A 21,164-nucleotide genomic window follows, 5' to 3' on the forward strand; every position below is an offset into this window, starting at 1 on the left:
TCTGTGTGATTGATTTTCTCTGGGACTTGCCGGCTGTGGGGTACTGGGCGGGAACAGATACCCCAACAAGCCGGCCCTCATGTTACATGCTGGTTGTTGATTACCCTTGGTGCCTACTAGCTTGAAGCACTTCTTAAAAATTTTAAATTTTTGCACAAGACTTACTTATATATTATTAAATTTATAGTTTTTTCTTCATACTCTTTCTTTTGAATTTCAGAGTATTTCAGAGCTTTTTAGCAAAAAAGTGACTTCTATATGAGAAAAGAATAAAGAGAAAATGACTAAATGGAAAGTAAGAGAAGAGGGAAAACTGAAGTCAGGAGAGATCTATCCGCTAGATGCAGAGGGGAGTAAGCAGGGTCTTTTCAAAAATTAAGATAATAATAGCAGGACTGAGAAGGAAAGTAACAGTTTCAACAGTAGCCTCACGTTCAAGATGGAAAAAAAAAAGTATGAGATAGCTTTGAGGTGAATATTTTACATAATGTAGGGACTTTGTGTCATATAAAAGAATCTTTGAAATCATCCTCTATGGCACTTAAAATAAGCTTCAGTTTATACACTTTGATTTAGTCTGGGAGATTGAAAAACTGCATGTGAGCTTTATATACTAGGACTAGGTCTGTCTCAAATAAATGTTCCTCAGAAAAATTAATCTCGAGGCTTCGAATCTTCATATATAAATGAAACTGAAAGACAAGTACTCATCTGCTCTCCAGATCCACAAACTAAACCATACAGAATATGCCATTGGCACAGACTCATAGCTACTCCTTGGGAAATTTGTTGAATTTATTTACATTAAAGGGATGGCCAAAGTCACAAAAATGGTTTTGGAAGTTCTGATTTAAGGTTGCACCGAGAGTTCTGAAGAGCTGATAGGATGATGGCCCCTGCTTCAGAAGCAGCATGGCTTCCATTCTCCAGATGCTTTTAGTCGAGTCTTCAACTGCGGTTTTGGAGAACTGAGGCTGTATTTTCTTTCCTAAAGGTCTTATTCTCCAATTAACTGCGAGATTGCATTTCTGTCTTCCTAATCCAGAATTTATTTTTCTCATAAAACTCCTGTTTAACCAAGAAAATGAAAATCAGTATATTCTTGGTTGCCCTTCTGTTAATTTAAATTTGCATAACCTAATCAAAACTCAACCTGCTTTGCCCTTCAACAAAAAGCCATATTCTCTTTTGTTACTAAGTAGCTACATTCTTCTCAATATTTTTTGAAAGATGAATTATGTTGATATCCCATGACTTTTCCTTTAGAATATGTCCATGAACATTTAAATGGACTTTTTTTGTGCCCAGGAGTGAATTGAAAAACTAGACTGAAAGAACAGGTGGAAAACGAACACAAAACTTTGCTGATGTTATTAGTATTATAATTTTTGTAAGGCCCTTTTTGTAATAAATTGGAACTGAGGTCAACTGACCCCAAGCTAAGTGCCTGCCATTTTCTTTACATCATTATTTTGCCTGTAAATAAAGGATACAGTTATATAGGCTAAGATTTCATAGAAAACATTGCAATGCATTTTCTCGAGACTTTTCTGTGTTCTTTTCCTACAGAAATGTTGCTTCCATAATCATTTTATTGTTTCAACAACTATTTGCTAAATCCAGAGATGGGGTTAATGTACTAGGTACTAGATATACAACTGTGTGCTATTGCCTCTTGTCCTCAGTATATCTGACGACAGGACAGAGTGGATGTTCGTTTGACCGTGTGAAAAGGAATGACAGTAGGATGAGCAGAGATGCTCCATCCCTTCTTTTCCTCTGATAACTGTGATTATCCTAGTCCCCACTTAAAAACATGTCCAGGAAACAAGGTCCCTGCTCATCTATCTAACCCTGTGCTTAGTCAAGAGAACATCTATTTCTTTCTCTGCCTTTCTTATTCTAAGTGGTTGATCTCAACCTCGGGAGAGCCCACAAGTATTGGATAGTCCGTTACCTACAGGAAGAGTGAATAGCATGGATACTCCTGAGTATAATCTTTGGGAACTCATTATAGCATGGAAAGCAATAAGCAATAGTGAAGGATAGAAAAAGCCTTTTTCCTTATGCTCCAAAGTTAAATGGTCTCTGTACACACACTGTAAGGAATTATTCCAATTTATTCTGAAACTGTTGTGCATAAGTTTGGGTTCTTCTCACTTTGACTGTTTGCTTCTTATTTGGGGCTATTCTGTTCAACCAAATAACCTATGGCATATCACCTTGCAAAGTTGTATGTGGCCTCTTAAAGGATTTTTAAAGAATTGGGCAAAACAGAAATTATCTTTGTTCTAAGAGTAAGCCCATGAATCTTCCAAAGAATGTTTGTAGCAAGAAAAACTAGTGGGCCCTCACAGTAGTTGTCACAGACACAGATTCAGAAATGCATCTGGAGGTGGCAAGCTACTATAGATGAAGAAGTTTTGTCAGTTCAGTGAGACTGCTTTCAGTAAAATGAAATATTAGTACTTTCAAACATTGACATGACAGTAAACTTTGTTAGAAATAGCATTGGGATACCAGGGTTGCTTTCAGAGTCACCACCTCGAACACATTTTCCTGAGACCTGAACAATAGCTTTAAGTCAGAGCCAAAGAAAATAAGGAGGGGGAAAAAAGAAAGAAACAACACTCATCTCAGGCATTAGGATTGCTTCTCTAAATACTTTCAGAAACCTCTTCTGGCCATCTTTTTTCCATTTCCTTGTCCTCCACCTTCTCTTTTTACTCCTTCCCATTCGTGCTCTTTTCTTTTTGAATTCTTTCTGAATTCATTAGGTGTCATAGAGTAAATCAATAGTAAGCGTTAACCGCCCACTCTGTACTCAGTTACGCAACATCACGTAAGTGGTACACAGACAGAAAGGGAAAAGCACACACGGCTTTACATTCAAGCACTCTCACAGAATCTTTCTTTTCTTCAGCCAAAAAGGAAGTAACAGATGGGGAAACTTACAGTTTTTTTCCCGTTTTCCCAGACTGTTTAGAAAGGAGTTCGTTAACATCCATGGCCATTTCTAGTTACCCTAGGCTGCAGCAACATCTCATAATTGTCACAGCCATAACTGGCCTTAAAACCGGATTTCGTGAATTTCAGTGGTATATTGAAGTTTCAAGGTAATATAAAACTAAAGTTATTCTAAGACAATTTTACTTATTTAATGAAGAAAGTTAATTGTAAAGTGGAGATAAGGAAGGTGACTGTGAGCTTACATGTGTTTTCACTTGCAATGTATTCTGGTATAGTATTTATGCAAAAACAACTCAGTAAACTCCTATTTCTCTTCCTTTTTAACTGTAAGTCTCTAACCTTTTTTTCTCGTTGCAAAGTACATTCAAACTCCAAAGTCTCAATAAAGGCAAATATCTAGATGCTACAATAGGATTAATTCACACTCCCTATAGACTTCCTCCTCTAAATGACAGTTCTATGCATGAATCTTAGCTTCTGGAATTCTCATTTAGTACCCCGTGCCACACTTCTCCTTGGAAAACCTTCAGACTCATTGCATCATCTTCCTTTAAGTCTCTAGTATTTAAGAAATTCTCTCTCCCCGTCCCCTCTCTTCTCTCTCTTCTCTATGCTGGCTAGTCTCTCTTCTCTCTATTTTCCCCTTTCTTCTCTCCTCTTCCCTCTCCTCTCTTTTCATACTCTTCTCTAGTCTCTTTGTATCTCTGTACCTCTTTCCCTTACCTCTCTCATTCACTTTGAAGAACACTATTTCCCAGCTTAAATGGAAACACAGTGGTGTTTGTATGTGCTTTATCAAACTTTCTTCTATCCTGAAATATTTTGTTTCATTTGCCGTAATGAGTTCTCTGGGAACCAGGCATTTCTGTCTGATAAGGATGGTGGAGAGAATTGAGGGTTTGTTTTAGTCTCCATTTTAGTGACTGACCATCCATGCTTATAAAGTAGATATAAAGTAATAGGGAGGGCAACACTGGACACTATAGAGATCTGTTAAACCGTCTGGTAGACTGTGCTAGTTCTGTCTGAATCAAATGAAGGTTGGTGAAAGCTGAGTGGGAAAGAGAAGGCATGGTCTCTACAATACAAACACAAACTATTGAAGAATTGGGCTTCTTATATTTTTAATCAGTATCCTACTTTTAGTTCATGCTTTCTTTCTGGATGTTATAGCTGTGACATAGCAACGAGTTTGATTTATTAAAGATCTGAGGCATGTTTTTCCTTTATTATTGTGGGATTTTAAATTCATACTATGTCATGAAGTATGCTTTTCCTTGATTATTGTGTTTTATTTTTAATTCATACTGTGCCAAAATTTATGCATTTTCTTATAGGTTATCTTATAATTTAAAATTCCTTTGTATGGAAAACTGGAGCATGCGAAGATAAAAATCGAAGCAAGCATATTTTGCCTGGTTTTTCAGGTTTCATTAAGCAAATATGGGGATTTTTATTGTAACAATTGAATGATCAAGATTATTGGCATTATTGTATTTCTGCATTTATTATTGCATATGGTTTGTTGTTTTTTAAAAATGAGTCATGACTAAACTAGTAAATATCTTAAACAATATTATATATACATTTCCTTCCAACTCTTTTTCTTCTGTACAGTATCTGTAGCTCAGTGAACTGCTTATGGAAAAATATTGACATGAAAATTGGTCAGAACAGTCTAGTGTTTAGCCAGAAATCACACATATTTTTCTACATACACCTCTAAGTCTATTATAGCTGATCTGGAATTTCAATATGCAATTATGCATATTTGTACCACATTATAAAAAATATCCAACCTTATCTCTATTTGTTGCTGTTGGCAGAAGTGACAGTAATGTTGCAAGAACCTCAGCCATTAACTTAGCTGTCCAAGCTGAAGTACTTCAGTTGTGCCTGGGACACAGAGCAGCTTCATAAGTGTTTTCTAATATCAGAAAAACATAAAATACATTCCTTATAATTCAAGTTTTGCATAATTAATAATTCATAACCAATGTATTAATCTATATATGCAGTTTTCTATATATATAAGAATTTATTCGGAATACCCTAATTTTCAAATGAATTTTTAAAAACTGAAAAACTAGAACACTTAAGGGAGTCAGCATTTCTCCATTATCAAAAAACAGTTGTAGACATCTGGTTAGGTGGAAAGAGGCAGAAAGAAAGACCTAACATTTTCCTGCCATCTTGTGTCAGATAGCTTCCATATATATCCATCTTTGTGGGTTTTCACACTCTGAACCTAGGTAGTCAGGAATGGATTGGAAAGTTCACTTTATGGCAAGCAAGTCTTCTCAGGACACCTGTCAGCTGTCGTCACAGCCCTGGGAATACAGAGGCTGTGTGTACTTTCTCATTTGTAATGCTGGGTCCACGTGGAGGCAAGGCTGGCAAACTTAGACTTTCTCTTCCTGTGCTGTACAAAGCAGAAGAGAGTTTTGATTTTTTTTTGTGATATCTCTTAAATCTACACAGCCCTTTCAACTCCATTTTTCTTCTCAGTATGAGATACTTTCTAATTTTTGAACAAGATCCTCAGTCACCTACAGCTCTTCAAACAGTATACTTACCTAGTCATTCCTTATGCAAAATAGCAGCTTTGTAAATACCTGTTTTGGTGCACTGGGGAGAGACTCACTGGCTGTCCCACAGCACTGCTCAGGCAAGGAAAGGGTGACAAGAAGCTGGAAATGGAGCCTCAGTTCTAGCATTGGAGACATCATCGTAGGTAATAAGGAAGTCCTTATTGCCTACTCTTACTCTTTATTGGCGCTGCAATCTAACCAACTGAGCTGACTGGCTGGTTGCTCTCATTTATAAAAGCATCAAATCTCAGAAGGCAATTTTACATCTCTCCTAACTTTCTTTCAGTGGTCATTGTTAAAAAACTAATTTTTGTCAAGCTACCTTGGTGATCTTCATATGCTTAGGTGTTAAATATTTAATGTTTTGGCTTTTAAATATACTCTACCATAATCTCCCTTGAATTTTGACTTTTCCTCTGTGATGTAGGAGGGTCATCTGTCTATTTGTTACTTTCATTGGTTAATAAAGAAACTGCCTTGGCCTTTGATAGGACAGCAGCTTAGATAGGTGGAGTAGACAGAACAGAATGCTGGGAAGAAGGGAAGTGAGGCAGACGCCATGGAACCAGCCGCCAGGTCAGACATGCTGAATCTTTCCCGGTAAGCCACAACCTCGTGGTGACGTACAGATTGTTAGATATGGGTTAATCAAGATGTGAGAGTTAGCCAATAAGAGGCTAGAACTAATGGGCCAGGCAGTGTATAAAAGAATACAGTTTCCATGTAATTATTCTGGGGCTAAGCTAGCCATGCAGGAGCCGTTGGGATGAAAAGCAGGCCTGCTTGCCTCATCACTACACCTCTGAATAATTATTTTTGTATTCCTTTCTATATGTAGGTCCTTTCATATGAAGGGACTCTGTCTTGTAAACTTTCATTGCTTGTGGTTTGACAAATTTAAGGTCTTTCTGAGTCATGTTTGGAGTAGTTTAGTTATGTATGTCTTCCGTCGGCTGTCATTATGGTACTTAGTAGGTAGGGTGACCTCTGGGAAAACCACCTGTGACTTCTGAATTCTTAAGGCAACTGATAAGAAAAACCATGTGAAAGTATGAAGACAAGCAGTTAGACAAGCAGTTTACTGTTAGACAAGCAGTTTCTAAAATGTAGATTATATAGCACTGGAGAGTTACCTGCTTGCTCCACAGTTGAAAATGTTTAAATGTTCATTTGCAGTCTATGATTTTGTAACTTAATATAAAAGTTTTAAAGCTTTCACTTCACATTTGTGCTTATCTTTACCTGGCTTGGAATTGAAAACCATACATTAATTTATAGTCATGAAGGAACACATGACCAGTAATTCACCCCACAAAAGCATGAGTGTATGGTCCATCACTCATTTTCTCATCACTGCCACAGACTTACATTGAGAACATGAGTAACAAGCACCAAAGCAAGGAAAGACTAATTTGCTTATATTTATAAAATGTTTTTTCTTTTATTCTTCTCGTATACATTACATCCCTCCAATCCTTCCAGTCTCTCCTGCTACCTCTCCTCTCCCCCAGATCCACTCCTCCTCTGTTTCCCTTTAGAAAAAAGAGCAGGCTTCCCAGGGATGTCTATGGAACATGGCCTAACAAGTTACAGTAATGGTAGGCACAAACCTTCATACCAAGGCTGGACTAGGCAACCCAGTAAGAGGAAAAAGTTCCCAAGCCCAGGCAAAAGAGTCAGACATCCACTCCCACTCCCAATGTCGGGAGTCCCACAAGAACATCAAGCTAGACAACCATAACATATATGCAGAGGACTTAGCTCAGACCCATACAGGGCCTTTTTTTTTCTTCAGTCTCTGTGAGTTCCTTTGAGTCCCACTTAATTGATTCTATGGACCATGTTCTCCTGGTGTCCTCCACACCTCTGACTCCTACAATCCTTCCTCCTCCTTTTCCATGGGTTCCCTGAGCTCTGCCCAATGTTTGGCTGTGGGTCTCTGCATCTGCTCCCATTTGTTGCTCAATGAAGCCTCTCTGATCATGATTGTACTAAGCACCAAACTATGAATATAGCAGAATATCATCAAAAATCATTTCATTGACCTTTTGTTTGCTTGTTTGTTTGTCAGTCATGTTTGGTTCTATCCTGGTTTTCTGGGTTGTCCTGCCTCTGGTTCCTGGCTATCCATGAATTATTAGGTGTAGGCTCCCTCTCGTGTCATGGGCCTCAAGTTGGAGCAATCGTTGTTTGACTACTGCCACAAGTTCTTTGCTACCATTACCCCATCTTGCAGGCAGGACAGATTGTAAGTAGAAAGTTCAGTGGTTGATGTCCAGTCCCACTGATGGGAGCCTTGCTTGGTTATAGATGGCCAGTTCAGGCTTCATATCACCCAATACTAGGATTCACTAGGGTCACTCCCTTAGATTCCAGGAATTTCCACTGCACTTCTACATTGTTCCCCAAATGCCCCCCAATTCCAGTCATCTCTTCCAGTACTCTCTCCCTTCATCCCTTCCACCCCACAACTAATCCCTTCTGTTCTCATCCCACCTGCACCTAGTCCACCTGAAAAATCTATTTTCCCTTTCCAGGGAGATCCTTGCATCCCCTGACTTGAGCCTTCCTTGTTATTTAACCTCTCTAGGTCTATGACGTGTAGCAGGATTATGATTTACTTAACAGATAATGTCTACTTTTAAGTGAGTACATACCATGTTTGTCATTCTGCATCTGGGTTAACTTACTCAAGATGATGTTAGGAACTTTTCTAGTTCCATCCATTTGCCAGCAAATTTCATGATGTAATTTTTTTAACAGCTAAATAATACTTCACTGTGTAAATGTACCACCTTTTATTTATCTATTCTTCAGTTAAGGGACATCTAGTTTGTTTCCAGTTTCTGGCTATTTTAAATAAAATTGCTATGAACATAACTGAGCAAGTGTCCTTGTGGTAGGATGGGACATTCTTTGGGTATATGCCCAAGAGTGTTATAGTTGAGTCTTGAGGTAAATCAATGCCAAATTTTCTGAGGAACTACCATTTGGATTTCCATAGTGACTGTACAAGATTTCACTCCCACCAGCTGTGGAGAACTGTTCCCCCTCCTCTACATCATCACCAGCATTAGCTGTCACTTGTATTTTTGATCTTAGCCAATCTGACAGGTGTAAGATGGAATTTCAGAGTAGTTTTGATTTGTATTTCCCTGATGGCTATGAATGTTGAACATCTCTTTAAGTGTTTCTCAGCCATTTGAGCTTCCTCTGTTAAGAATTCTGTTTATATCTATACCCCATTTCCTAATTGGATTATTTGGTTTGTTGCTGTCTAGTCTATAAGATGCTTAATGAAAAATACAGTACAATTCAAAGAGAATTGCAAATTCTTATGGCTCATGATAGTTCAATTATTTTTATGCAGACCACAATAATTAACTCTAAACTTAACTTTCTCAACACAGTGTTGTACACAGGGCTCGCAGAGCTCTCATTCGCTGGCCGCCTCTGCTTAGCAATCATCAAGTTAAACACATCCAGGCCCTCAACAAGTCACTTGTGGTCAAGACATAATTTTGCTTTTGTTCCCAAAGGGAAGTATTCTCTGCTCTCTGTAAAATATCACCAACCTAAGTCCCAGAAGAGTGACGCATGTATTATTTTGTGTGATCACCATGTTTGACATATGTTAAGATACGTACCAACATTTACAGCATCCTTTTCCATTTCAGACTTTTACCATCAACAATTGAATATTTCACCAAGATTGCTGCCTGGTAAGTGAACTTTCATTGTCTCTCAATTGCTGTCCAAAATATTGAAGTCCAAAGAAATAAAATGTATTCATACCAAATTTGCCATCTTCAAACTAACAAAAAGTAAATATGCAGGTTGTAGTGAGTTTACTACTACAAGAATTAATTTGAACAGAATGTATTTTGAAATTGGTAAAATATAAAGGAATACAAGCCCATTATCACAGTATTGGTAAACATTTTGAATTACTTTGGCAGACATGGGTAGAAGTATTGAAATGACTTGTGTAGAAGTCTTTCCAGAAAAATTTTTTTCCAGCCATGAGGTGAAGCTAGCCACTGATGTCTCCTATGGAGAATGCCATAATTTTGGCATTAAGAAAATACACAGAAAATCTTTCAAAAACATTTTATCTTTCTTTGAACTTCTGGTTTGTATTTTAATATTCTGTTAAGTCTAAAATGCATTTTCTTCTTTTGAATCTTAAAAGGAAACATAGCCACTCTTGGATCTGTCTATCCGTGGAAAGAAAGGGGAAAGACTCGTTGGTATATGAATAAACAAGTCCAACTGTAGTGATGAATAGCCCAGATCAGAGCTCCATGTAAACATAGGCTTAAAATTTGGCTCTGTCTTCTGGAGAGATTGTAAAATTTCTAAAAAGGTAGTGTTGTGTCCTCTGCACGGTCATGGCAGTAGGTGTCTAAAGGAGAGCATGGCAGGACAAAGGGTACAGTTGCACGTCACCATCAAGTCAGAGCCCTGGGAGGGCTGAGTTTGCTGGAGACTGACCGCAGTGAAATGCACTGACAAAGGATTCCAGCCTTGCCTGGCATCCCACCCTTCTGCCTGGCTCTCTAGCCTATTTAGTCGTGAATGGCATACTCACCCAAACCTTTAAAAGTTATACTCTTCAGTTCACTTTATATGAGTGGGCACAAAATAAAGAAAATTATCTCTTGGGGTGATAAAAATAGCTTTCTAGTGGGAACTTTCCATGTCCCTTGCACATAATCCATAGTTGTCACTCTGTTGTTTCTAATTCTGTTGTCCATCTATCTCTGTCCCTGAGTGTATTCAGCTTGCCCCCGAAGGCCACAGCCTTTAGGACTGTAACTCCCTCTCTCTCCTTCCTCCCTGCTTTACTTGTTTTGGTACCCAGAATAAACCTCCATCCTATCAGTGTGAGCCTAGAGGCACAAGGGACAGGCTTACTTGGAAACTTTAATTTGTTGCTCCCTTTCCATTCATCACAAATGATGTCATCACAGAAGAGCCAGAGTTTCACACTCTGGCTGACTTGCAAAAAAGCGGCTTCCCTATTGCTCTCCTCCCCTATTGCTCTCCAACACAGAGAAAGTGTTTTCTGTTTTTGTGATCAGATACAATGTGTATTGATGATTTTGTGCCTTCAGGTGTATTTTACTTACAGGTAGGAAGATGTAAAATACAGGGCAGTGCTGTGTGTTTGCAGTTTCTCGGTTTTAGTAAAAGAAATCTCCTAGGGAAAGGAGAACATATCTTTCCACTAATGAATAAATATTTATTTTCATTTTAAAATGATACATGTTCATTAAAAATAATTTGGAGAAATATATAAGACTAAAATGAAGAAAAATTAAAGTAATTATTTCTATAATTTAAATCCAAGCATTAATAATTATTTGATATATTTTTAACTCTTATTTTCCCCTGAGGACATATTTTTTGAATATATAGTACTCAGAATGTCTCGATAATTTTTGTTCCTTCTTTCAAAATTTAACTTAAGAATTTTGCATTTAGTTAGAAAGTCTTTATAGACATTTTAAATAAATTCTATTCCTATAATCAAAATGCCCAACAAAATCATTGTATTTTAACTTTTTGCATCTCCGTGATCTCTTGCATATGAATAGTGAATGAATCAGTCAGTAAATAATGGATAAATGATTGAAAGTTCAAATGAAGTATATATTTTTTAAGATTATTTTGTGAAATATTTCAAATACATGAATGTAGGCAGATTACAATAATGAACTCCCATGTCTTCATCTTCTAGTTTATGCAATGGCTTAACTCATGGCCTAACAGTTTCCCACTGTATTGTCTTGTTGTTTTGAAACAAACCTCAGATATCATGGCAGCTAACTAGTTAACTAATATTTCAGGTTCATCAGGACGCTTGTACATGTTGATGCTTAAATAGTTCTCATCATTATATGGAATACTGTTTTTCTTCTTAGTGTCTTGGCCTCATGTTTTCTAATATGTAACAATTGATTGTAAAAATCTTTGTAGCTTGTTTTATAACATCCTCAGGCACATCTGCAAACCAAAGAGCAGTTTGGTTGATGAGAGACAGTTTGTACAGTTGGATAGATTTCTGGGGAAAATGGTTTTCTTGTGGAGATTTTTTTGTCTTGCCTCGATTTTTAGATGAAAACTTGCATGGCAAACTTATGCAGGATTAATTATCTACATTATTAAACATATGCATGTAATGTATACAATTATTTATCTGAAGTTAAAAAAATCCATCCTCTACTTAAATCTCCAATCTAACTGCTTTAAGCACATACTAGATAAATAGAGAAAAACTACTTAAACCAAACATAATACTGTTCAAACATTTTTTTATGCTTTTTGAGCAAGTGGAAAGCATCTGATATTTATGTGGGATTCTTAAATCCGAAAGGGGGAGCTTTTATGTAATAGTGTGAGTTCATGTTTTTTATACATATAAAACTGCTATACCCATAAACACACAGCTCTGTCTGAGGGAAGAAACAACGCACTACAGAGCAGTGCCTGTGTCTATTGCCCCAGTACTCCTAAGAGCATCCTAGAGAAACTTCTACAAGCCAGTTTTCCAAAGATAGACCAGATCTGCCACTAACGGGTTCTACAGATGCAGAATGGTCTCTTGGGACTGGGCTTTCTGTAGAGAACCTATTTATGAGTTTCTCCTTTCTTGCTCTCTTTGAATTTTCAGCCAGAGACTGTTCGTTAGCAGTGTGTTCTCCAACAGGTGTTTCACACTCATCAGATATTCAGGATGTATAACTAAGTAACACACTGCCTCTGTAAAACCTGAATTTATGTGTTACTCTGGTCTATTTAATCTTAGGCGCACAGTTTCCCTTGGCCTCGAAAGTGAGTAGCTAGAATATTGATGTGCCTAACCCTTCGAGAAGAAATAAAAGGTTTCTCCACCACACTAAATCTCTAGTCCAGAAAAATATGATGGCTTACAGTATGGACACATACAAAATATTTTCAGTCAGAGCTGCTAGAAAAAGCACATGGGAAAAAAGAAAGAAATAACACAAGCAATAAACTATGCAATCCCACAGAACACCTGTAAACATTGCTTCTCTGCATGTAAACAATACAAATTCTTTTCCTCTTCCATCTCTTTTCTGAACATTGTTTTTACTCTACTCTGACTTGCCATCACCACCATTACAATATTAGCTAAGGAACAGAAATGTGCCTGCTTCTATGGCTTTGAGGCAAGCCTGACAAGGGAGGAACAAGCCATTGTATTTTAAAACTGCAAAGTACCTATATTTTATAGCAGCTCACTTTCCCATCACCGCTTGAAGATAACGTACTAACAGCACAAAATGATCATTTACTTACATCCTTTCCTTACATGAGATGCGTACTATGTGCCTATCATAAACTTGAACTATTGAAAGAGTAACCACAATTCTTTCTGGTTTGTGTATTACATCATACACCCAAGTTACCGACCAAAGCTTCACCATCATAGCAGCTGTAGTAATAATTATCACTAATAAAATGATAGTATTTTCTTCCGGAAAGAACAGGAGAAGCCATCTCAGAAGTAACTCAGGCTTCCAAAAGACCAATAGGCTCATCATATACTGATAAAAGTTCTGCTCTCTAAAAGCCTGGAAAGTAGCTGGTGTTTCTTTCTTCTGTGCAGTTATTTGGGTCCTGATAATTGGTCACTGCTGTTGTATTTGTGATCTTGTGTGTCACCCAGCTACAAAACAACATTCTGAGACTAAAATAGTAATCCATACTTTCTACCTCATATTCTGAATTTAGTCCAGTATTATAGTTGAATGATTCTGCTTATTTTAAGGCAGGGCCTCCATTATCAGTACCCTACATCATGACAGGATTTTCATTTCAAGTCTGAAGATGCTGCTAACCACAACAAAAGGAGGTAGAAGGGTTTGTTCGTATTACTAAATCTATTCCACGAACCTGCCATTATTGACAATGTATTATACAATTGTGAGCAATTGCCATGAGGACAAAAATTATGCTATTCCCTCATCAAAATAACTCCTCTGATTCTGTATCATGTGGAAGGAAGGGTGAACAATGAAGTGTCTACTAAAGGCAGATAATTCAAGGAGATAAATTTTATAGTCAGCTCAGTCCTTTGGAATGCTAAGGAGGAGTCCTGTCTCTTATTGACTAAGATCTCCTGTGTGAACAGGAAATGGGTTTGGAGATGTCTTCCATCTGAGGACTCCTCCTGCAAAGGGACCTTCTAGGCTCCTATGAGAACTGCTTTTATGTGCTCTGCCCGCCACTGTGGAAACACTCCTGATTTGTTGGTGATGTGTGCCATCTTATCACTCTGTGAGTCCATCTCATGTGTTTGTGGCATGGACATCTGTAACCTTTGAGGACTGAGTGTAAAGACTCTTGTAATTAACTATCTAAAGAAGTTTTAGCTCTTAACTATTTTTCTCACACAAAAGTTGATTGGTTAATTGTGTCTTTGTTTGTTTTTGTTGTTGCTGTTATAGTCTACATTGCTCATAAAACAAAAAAAGGAGAGGCTGTTTATAAAAGAAATTACAATGGCAACCTTGTTCTTTCTCTAGATCATCTCATTTTCTCCTGACTACATCAGGCCTGTCCTCTAGAAAGTGTGTTTCAGTTTTGCTAGGGAAATGATAGAGAAGAATAAATTCATATTTATAAAATACATCAAATACAGCATGTTAGCTGTGTTAGAATTACAAATATCACAGTTCCATCAAACCCTTTTCTACTAACAAGTCTTTAATATCTGGTCAGTGCTCCAAGATAGAGGCCAGAACAAGGAAGAACAGCAGGTACTTTTCATGCTCTTGGAGAACAATTTTTATCACGATGAAATGGGTATATGATTTGTTTGGAGCCATGTTAATTCTGGGGTGGCTTATCCTGCCTTCCCTGAAATATAAAAAAATAAAAATTCACAGTTTCCTCCAATTAAATCAAAACCCAAAGGCCACGGGGTCTCTAAGATTGTCTCCAAGTCATTCTTTCCATAAAACTTACTGATTTGTTATTTCAATGAATTTTTTTTGTTAAGAAAATGTGAATCATTTCTTCTGTTCCAATTCCTTTTATATATTAAATGTTATTTTATTCATTTCAGTATTAAAAATAAATCTTGATGGATTGCTGTGACCCTGTGCATTTAAGAGTCAGTTCCTTGCAGGAACTCTGGTTGTCAACAGGTGCTCCTGCCCTTGTTTTCTCTCATTCTGCCTGTGGCGCCTGTCACTAGCAGTCAAATAAGGACAATTTTACCATTCTCTCCTGCTGCTCTAATTTTTTTTTCTTTTTACTGCCGGTACATGAATTTGTTATTCTTTATAATTCCCTTTGAAGTTGGAAATCCAAGGGGAATCTAAAACCGACCAGATGTTTCTACTGCTGGAGAGAGAAGAGAGTCAGGATTAAGTTTAACAAAAACTTGGTCTCTAGGAAAAAAAAAATCATTTCATCTGGAAATCATCTTTAAATGCATTCATTTGCTATATATCTGTAGTTAATTTACCTTTACTAGCCCTGTGTAGGCAATATCACCTATCAATTTAATTGGAGTAAAATTCATAAGTTTTGTGAGCAAACAGATTCCTGTGGTTTGCTCAGAGCTATGTCCTTTATGGAGTTTCAGTTCTATTACTCGGGTATTCCCCTCTCAGGCTTCTCTGTGGGCTTCGCTGCTGCTGCTCCTGACGGTGCTAAAGGATATTATTGTGTCACATCGGATTTGGAGGGTCAATTCTGCCAACTGTTTCAGAGGCTGAGGCCAGGGAGGCCTGAAATTATCGAGGGAAGGAAAGAAACGCTGCCCAGATGGCTAGCCTTTGTACAGAACGTCATTCTTTTTAGCTGTACCGTGATCAGCGCGGGAGTCAGTGATGAGGACGAGGGAGCGTGGGAGTGGAGAAGGAAGTTTTATGGTCTTTCAAGGATTCAGTTGACTTCACAGGCAATGCGAACAAACAAAAGATGGGAAGGGAAAAAGGATAGACTCTGGACACAGTAAAGTACAAAGAAAGTAGAGTCGATGAGACATAATATTTGTGGGTTCTCACTGTGGATACTCAAGACTTCTGGTACCCGTCCATCATGGGATGGGGGAGGGGAGGACTATCAGTAACAAAATTGTACACAAGTGTGAAAAACCAGTTCGAATAGTTGTGTGGTTTGTTTCAGACTTCGCAGGGCATTGGACGAAGGAGACGGATGTTATTTGTTGGGCTGCTGTAACGCACTTCTCACGCTATCCTCTCACGGGCTCTCAATTCCCCAGGCTTCCCAGAGTTTTCAGAATGCTAAAGAAATCAGAGTCACTGTTCTGTGCCCTGACCTGCTGCATGGGCTAAGCTTTGGAAATGTGTTCTCCAGCTCACCATTCAGAGTTTCTTTCACTCCAGTCTATGTGAGTGCTACATAGGAAGCTCTAGTAGGCAATGATTATATTACGATTCTTAAGTCACAAGTATCAGCCTGTAGAAAGAGTGTAGAGGAAAAAGACAGAGAGGAATCACTGTAGCAGCTGATTTCGCTTATTTTAAGCAGCTTTCCTCATTTTAAAATATAAAAAATTCAGGCCCTGGAACATTGGGTGATTTGAATATTCTGTAAGAATTTGGAAAAAAAAATTTTCTTTTTTTTCCTTAACCATTTGTTTGACATTCAAGGACCTGAATTTTCAATTTAGTTCTTTAAAAATAGGTTGAAATGAGGGTGTTTTCAACCTAAACAGTTTCTCTTCTTCCTCTTTTTTTCTTATTATTTATTTATTATTGCTATTACTATTCTTCTTGGTCAAAGCAGATGGTATGAAAAGCATTTATGTTGGTCTCACTGCTGACAGAGCTTAACCTAATAATCCAAGACTTGGAACTTAGTGCTTCAATAAAGGAAACACTGTTTGAGGTATTTTCCATTCAAACCAGCATCAAAAGTTTTTAATTAACACCATCAGAAATTAATGGTCTGAATACAGGACAAGGTTTCTACATACCCCACGACTGGGAACAACAGCAAGTGGCATCCATTGTGCGCGTTTGTATTTCGTGGTGTATTTTTATGGACTGACTGAAGCGCAGTCCCAGCTGCACATTTGCTGCAGCGCCTCAGGAGAGACCTGCAAAGGCCGCCTCCCTCCAGCACTCTCATTTTGCTCACTGATTAGTGTCCTGAGTTCTTTGTGATTGTAATTGGTTAGAAAGTTTGAAATTAGCAAGTCCTTGTCAGCCATGAAAGCTTTGAAATCACAAGGCCTGATCCAGCCATCAAGCCTGCTGAAGCCTAATGGCTTGCAGAGTGAGAGCCTCCAGAGTGGTGGGCATTCTCAATCCACAGGCTGGGTCCCAGCCACCATTCAGCTGCCCTCTGGAGGGCCTTGTCTCAGATGGGCTTTGTCTAGGGCCTTTTCTTTTCCACCCGTGAAGGCTGCTTCAGGATGAACAGATTTGGGACTAAAGAGGTAGGGGCATTGGGAAATGGAAGCAAATGGGTAGAAGAGTGAAGTAGGTTAAGGGAACAGGAGAAAGAAAAGAAAGGGAAGAAAGAGACCGGATATACAATGGAAAGAGCTTTGTAAATACTAACATTTTATTTCTTTGCAACTGAGTTTAATGTCTCGGGATGGAAAACACTGAGGGGTCTAGAGGGCTCCTGGGTGCATTCTATTTGACACTTAAAAAAAAAAATTATTAGCCTACCCATTGTCAAGGAAAAGCCACTTAAGTTCATGTAACGGACTGTAACCTGCCCTACACTGCCCCGCTGTTAGTTTTGGAAATTAAAGATATAATCCTTTCCTTTATACATTATAACACAGGAATGATTGGTTTATCAATTCTTTTAAAACCACAAAAGTGTTTATTGTCAACCCTAACATGAGCCTCCAAATCAGTGTGTTCCAGAAAAATCCTCTGCTGTCTAGTCAGTTGTGAAATAAACTTAATTACCCCCTTATAGCAAGCTGCTTGGGTACAGTTGTAGGAAGCATAGTAGGTCAGTAATGTTGAGACATCTCTAGAAGCTTACAGACCTTTTAAAAACTTTCTGTAAAGCACTCATTTATGTCTGAAACCTTCAAGCTTAATACATGTAAATATAACTCTTAAACTTTCATTTCTCTTCCATTTTAGTAAAACCTTATAAAATATGAACTGAAAAGCATATTGCCATGAATTCAAAATGTCAGGACAATTTTCAATACATCTTGGCAAGATGATATAAAATATCACCATTATTTTTAATTTCCCCAATATTGTTCAGACATTTTTTCCCAAGCACAGAAAGATCAATACATATCAGAATTCTGTAGGATAATAATGAATGAATGACTCCTAGGAACTCTACTTCCTACCTGAACACTTTAGAATTTATGTAGTTGGGTTTTTGTTTTTGTTTATGTTGTTGGCTATTGTTATTGTAGTTTTTCTCTTTGGGGGGTGGGTGTGCCACCAAATAAATACATGGAGACTTATTCTTACTTATGAATGCTTGGCCTTAGCTTGGGTTGTTTCTAGCCAATTTTTCTAACTTAAATTATACCATTTCTCTTCAACAAGTGTTTTACCTCTGGATTTTTACCTTTCTTTATTCTATGATTTTTTTTTCTTCTTACTTCATGACTGACTGTTTGCTGGCTGTGTGACTGGATGGCTGGCTGTGTGATTGGGTGTCTGGCTGTGTGGCTGGGTGGCTGGCTGTGTGGCTGGGTGGCTGGCTGTGTGGCTGGCTGTGTGGCTGGGTGGCTGGGTGGCTGGCTGTGTGACTAGGTGGCTGGCTGAGGTGACTGGGTGGCTGGCAGTGTGGCTGGGTGGCTGAGTGGCTGGCTGAGTGGCTGGGTGGCTGGCTGTGTGACTGGGTCGCTGGCTGTGTGGCTGGGTGGCTGGGTGGCTGTGTGACTGGGTGGCTGGCTGTGTGGCTGGGTGGCTGGGTGGCTGTGTGGCTGGGTGGCTGGGTGGCTGGGTGGCTGGCTGTGTGGCTGGGTGGCTGGCTGAGTGGCTGGCTGTGTGGCTGGGTGGCTGTGTGGCTGGGTGGCTGGGTGGCTGGGTGGCTGGCTGTGTGACTGGGTGGCTGGTTGTATGACTGGCTGGCTGGGTGGGTGGCTGGCTGGGTGACTGGCCCTTGGTATCTAACTCTTCTCCTTTTCTCACTCCTCACACTTCTCTCAAGCCTAGATTTCTCCTTCTATTTATTTGCTCTGCCTGGCAGCCCCACCTGTCCCTCTCTGCTGCCAAGCTTCTAGCTGTTCAGCTCTTTATTAGACCAATCAGTTGTCTTAGGCAGGCAAAGTAACACAGCTTTTCAGAGTTAAACAAATGCAATATAAAAGAATGTTACACATCTTTGCATCAATAAACAAATGTTCCACAGCATAAATAAATGTAACACATCTTTAATATTCCACAACAGATTTATTTACTCTAAGATTTGGCATCTTGAAGTTTAGACATGCCCCATGCAGAGTATAATTGAGAAAAGATGACTGTCTTACCTCCTCCAAGCCATTCCTTCAGCATACCAGATCAGAATGTAAGTGTGTTATGCACCTACATTTTTTTTCCTTTGAGTATTTCATGCTTATATTTTGGTATCTATCTCCCTTTCCTGACTCCTCCCACCCAGATTCTTCCCTGCCTTTCTCCTTCCCCCAGTACTTCATAGTCTCTCTATCCCCTCTGCCCTCCCCCACCTCTCTCTCTTATGAGTGTAGCTTATGTTGGCCAATTACTGTCGTGTGTGTGGCCTGCCTCTGGGTGCGGGGCCAGCCCTGGATATACCAACTGTCATTCCCTTCAAAAAAACAGGCTTTTTCTCTCCCTGTAGCAGTCAAGGGACAAAGTCAGCTAGGGGTGGACTTCCTGCCTTCCACCTCTCCTCCATGATGGGATTTTGTATGCTTTGACCGTGTACAGTTCTTGTGCATGCACTCACAGTTTGTGAGTTCATTTGTGCTTTTGTCTAGTTGTATCTGAAACAGACTGTTTTCTTGAAGTTATTTATCAATTCTGGTTCTTACAAACTTTCTAGCACCTATACCACTTAGATTCATGAGCCGTGAGGGAGGACTTTGATATAGAATTCCCATTTAGGGCTGGGCACTCTGAAGTCTTTTATTCTCTGAATTAATTCCAATCTTCTGAAGGGAAAAACTTTGCTGATGAGGAGTGAGTGGTGCATGAATCCATTGGTATATCAGTGAATGCTTAGAACTCATTTTATTGTTATGTATATTTAGCTGAAAGGTGTGATTTGTTTACTCTTAGGGTTTTTGACATTATTGACAGTGTCAGTGTGGGCTCCATCTCAATAAGTAAGCCTTAAATCTAATCAGAGTGATTGGTGACTCCAATAACACTTGTGTCGCTATCATCAGGCCAGTGTCTGCCCCTAAGTTTTATAGGCTAGTATGTCATCTTTATCTGCTATTCATGCTTAATCTTTTAATCCACTTCTGACGCTAGCAGTCCCTGAAGCAATTCTCTTTAGCCTAAGTTCCTCCTGGCTGAAGTATACTCTACTTGCTCTTCCTCAGTATCTTAGTTCTTTGTTATTGCTATGGTAAAATGCCATGGCAAAAGAAATTTATAAAAGAATCATTTAATATGGCTTTGGTTTCAGAAGATTAGAGTTGATTAGAGGAAACCTCACATCTTGATCCACAACCATAAAACAGAGGGACAGAGAGAGGAGAACACACTAGGAATGGCATGACTCTTTGAAACCTCTAAGACCACCCCAGAGGCACACTTCCTCCAACAAGACCACACCTCTTAATCCTCCCAAACAGTTCAGAATACTTGGTCCCCAGCTGGTAAATGAAAGAACATATATTTTGGTTGATAACCTAGAAATTGTAATTGACTCTGGGTAAACTCAGGGGAATGTGTGAGGACCTAAATATTTTTCTTTTATATAAGGATGGGAGAACAGTTGTAAATCTAGTCATTTGATAGTAATCGCAAAATCAGTATATTTGAAGTATCAGTCAATTCAGTAGATTTCTGAGCACTGCTGAAGATCCATGAAGCCAGGGTCGAATGAGAAATGGCAAAGTCTTGGTGCCTTCTAACAGAAATATAAGATTGATTCTGTCTGTACTTACCACCAAGGAAGAGTCTACTTTTCACTAATGAAGCTTGGAATACAAATGGCAATAAGGTAGAAAGAGGATTGCTTCAGGGTGTGATGACCAAGATAATCATTTGATACTACATACATCCTTCCAAGCTACATCCAAGAAGTAGGTTTAGAAATACTCCAGAAGGAGGCTCGAAATTCTTTAAGTGGCTTATTTTGGGTCCAAGTTAGTGCAGAGAACATGTTATGCTATGCTAGCTATAGTCTTTCATGAAAAACAATTCTCCAATTTAAAACAGTTTGCTAGCCTTTACTTTGTAAAGATAAAGCATTAACAATTTTAGAATTTGTCACCCTACAAAAGTCTCTGAAGCCTCTGCTCATTTCATTTCTTGTAATACTCCATCAGTCAACTCAAATCACATTACTAAACTCAGTGCCGACAGATGTAGGCATGCTTCAGTCCCACACATGATCACGTCCTCTGCTGGGAGTCACAGAAAAGTCATGTGGTAGATGGCTAATGTTCTGTTACAGAGAGTA

General features: G+C 38.7%; 1 protein-coding gene across 29 annotated transcripts in view; it reads left to right on the forward strand.

Moving 5' to 3' along the window:
- Zbtb20 (zinc finger and BTB domain containing 20) overlaps nt 1–21,164 on the forward strand; it is a 758,948-nt gene that overhangs the window by 414,857 nt on the left and 322,927 nt on the right. For all 29 annotated transcript variants that reach the window (XM_087900141.1, XM_048422822.3, XM_087900155.1 and 26 more), the window contains one exon: nt 9,239–9,283. The gene's annotated coding sequence lies outside the window, so the exon portion shown is untranslated. The remainder of the gene's footprint in view (nt 1–9,238; nt 9,284–21,164) is intronic.

This window comes from Myodes glareolus, chromosome 2 (assembly GCF_982192425.1).
Source record: "Myodes glareolus chromosome 2, mMyoGla1.1, whole genome shotgun sequence".
Classification (NCBI taxonomy): Eukaryota; Metazoa; Chordata; class Mammalia; order Rodentia; family Cricetidae; genus Myodes; species Myodes glareolus.